Source organism: Camelus dromedarius, chromosome 9 (assembly GCF_036321535.1).
Source record: "Camelus dromedarius isolate mCamDro1 chromosome 9, mCamDro1.pat, whole genome shotgun sequence".
NCBI lineage: Eukaryota > Metazoa > Chordata > Mammalia > Artiodactyla > Camelidae > Camelus > Camelus dromedarius.
Window position 1 is genome coordinate 3,419,151 of NC_087444.1, and position 2,794 is coordinate 3,421,944.

General features: G+C 47.7%; 1 non-coding gene across 1 annotated transcript; it reads left to right on the forward strand.

Moving 5' to 3' along the window:
- Positions 1 to 549: 549 nt before the first annotated feature.
- Positions 550 to 634, forward strand: TRNAR-UCU (transfer RNA arginine (anticodon UCU)). Its single transcript is given in 2 exon segments — positions 550 to 586; positions 599 to 634. It is a non-coding gene; the product is annotated as a tRNA-Arg (tRNA).
- Positions 635 to 2,794: the final 2,160 nt, after the last annotated feature.

The window sequence follows — 2,794 nt, forward strand, 5'->3', positions numbered from 1 at the left end:
GCAACCCAAACCCCGTTTTGGCGAACCCCGCGCAAATAAACACGCACAAGCACTCACACAGACGTCGCCGCGGCCCGCGCTCGCCGCGGGCGGCCAGGGAAGAGCCCGGGGCCCGGGAGGGGCCGCTGCTCGGGATCGGCCGCTAAAAGGTGCGACGTAAGTGCCCCGCGTCATCGGCCCGGTTTAACCGCGCAACGGCCGGCCGGGGGCCTGCATCACCGGGGCGGGGCCGGGCCGGCGGAATCGGCTGGCGGAGAGAGCGGGTAGGCGGGGGCGAGCGGGCAGGAAGGGAGCCGGGAGGAAGAGCGCCGGCGTGCTTTGTCCTGCGCGGGGCAGGTACGGCGGCGCCCCGGGTGGGCCGGAGACCCGGCCGGAGCTCTTGCAGGGCTCCCGGGCCTCGTTGAGAGGCGGTCTCTGGGTGAGGACGGGCGCCCGCAGCTCGTGTATGGCAGTGCCCTGCCTCGGCGACATAGACCGAGGGGTGATGGAAAAGGCGCGGGGCCGTCGCCTCTGGCTTAACATAGCAGATGCGTAAAGACTCCAACAGGTGGCTCCGTGGCGCAATGGATAGCGCATTGGACTTCTAGAGGCTGAAGGCATTCAAAGGTTCCGGGTTCGAGTCCCGGCGGAGTCGCAGTTTTTTCCCCCCTGTACATTTCTTCTAGCTACACGTGTCATTTTCCTCCTTTTCCTAAAGCGTCTACCTCGCCTCCCATTCTCTGCCCACTTGCCCCACTGCCTTCGGTTTCCGCAGTTCTTTCACCTCTAGCCGCTCGCGCGGGTCACGTCTGCCCTCCTTTCCACTCCCTCCCGTCCCCTGCTTCCCTGGCTTGGTGACCGCCTGGGCCCAGCCGACTCCGAAGCCTGATCTGGGAACTGAGAAGAGCGGCCCCGGGGTGCGGCGAAGTGAGGCCTCGCAGTTTCGGCCTGAAGGAGAGCGCAGGGGAGGCCCGGGTCTCAAGTGTTGGGGAGCTAGGCCCATGCCCCAGGGTGACACCCCTTCGCCTGGAGCACGGTCTCGGCTGCTAGGCAGGAGTGAGGCAGGGACGAGAAAATGCACCCACACAGTGAGCTGCCTCTCCAGCCTGGAAGGCTTCCGAATTGTCACGTACTGGAATCCCCAGTGGGATCCTGCCAGAAATGCCCATTTCTGGGCGTCACTCTGGGACTCCATCAAGGTGAGGCCCAGGAATCTGACTTTTTGATAAGAACTCCCACTCCCCTCCCCCATGATTCCAGTGCAAAGAGGTATGAGGTCCACTCTGCCTGTCAGCTCCTCTAGGCAGGGATTACTAACTTGTACCTCTTTTCCTGGCAACTCATAGCTTTGTACAAGATTAGCATTCGCTAAATGCGAATAAGTTGAGTGAATGAAGTTTTAAAAATTCATTGTAACAAACAATTCATGGAAATAATACAGAATCCAAAATTGTCAAAAAAAGGTACCGGGAAAAGTCAACGTTCCTGTTGTTCTGATATCCCAGGCTGCAATCCTCCCTGTAAGCCATTAGTGAAAGTGGTTTCCTGAAAATGTTTTCAGATTTATTTTATGCACACGTCAGCATTTTTATATTTATTCTCTTTATATTTGCTGATGTTATTGACATAGGTGATATAGCATTGCAATTGGTAGTATGCTGTGTTTACTCTTCCACTTAATACAAGTAGATATGCCTGGTTCAATTGTACATATGTATCTTAATGATTTAACAGTCCCCAATAGCTGGACATTTAATGTCCAGAATTTCCTATTACAAACAATGCTTCAGTAGACATCCTTATTCTTACATTATTGTGCACAAGTACAAGCATATCTGTAGGGTAGATTTCTGGGAATTTGAATTGCTGGGTCAAAGGTTTGTTTGTGCATTCTTTGAAAGATATTGCTAAGTTGCTCTTGTAGAGATTGTATCCATTTTACTCACACCAGCAGTGATAAAAGTGGCATTTCAAGTTAGTAGAAGAGGAGGAGTGTTCATTACCAGTGATTCTGGGACAAAATTCCCACTCCACTCCTTATCCAAAAGTATATTCCCAATGATGAAAAGACAAGTATAAAAATAAAACTATGAAAAGCACTAAAATAAAACATGATGAAGTTATTTGATAAACTGAGTGCAGTATAACCCCAAACCTAGAAGCCCTTAAAAAACTGATAAATCCAAATACATGAATTTCTTTAAGCCAAAAAATAAAATACCATAAGCAAAATCAAAAGGCAAGCTGGAAAATAATAATTATAATACATATCATAAACAAAGGGCTGGTTTCTGTAATATGTAAAGAACTACAAACCAATAAGAAAATGACCGATGATGCAATAGAAAAATGACCTAATTGAAGAACAGATAAATTATAAAAAAGTAATGCAAAGTATTCTATATGTGAAAAGATGCTCAGCTTCACTCATAAAAGACATGAATTGAAATGGCTGGAAACCATTTTTCACCTGTTGGATAACCTGTGGGCTGTGTGGGAAAGATTGACATTTAATTATCTTCCATAAATGCAGCATTGTTTAGAATGGCCTAAAGCTGGAAATAACCTAGACATCTAGCAATAATGAACTGTTCGAAGGAAGTATGGCAGAGCCATGTAACTCGGTTGAATACAGTGGAGACCTTTTAAAAATAAGGAAGATCTATTATATACTGCTATGGGAAGTATGCAAGATTAGATGAAAAAAGCTGATATGCAAATGAGTATGTTTAGTATGATTCCTTTTGTATTAAAATGCTAATAATAACAGTCATAATACACATATGTGCATAGAAAATTTCTGGGAGGATGTACA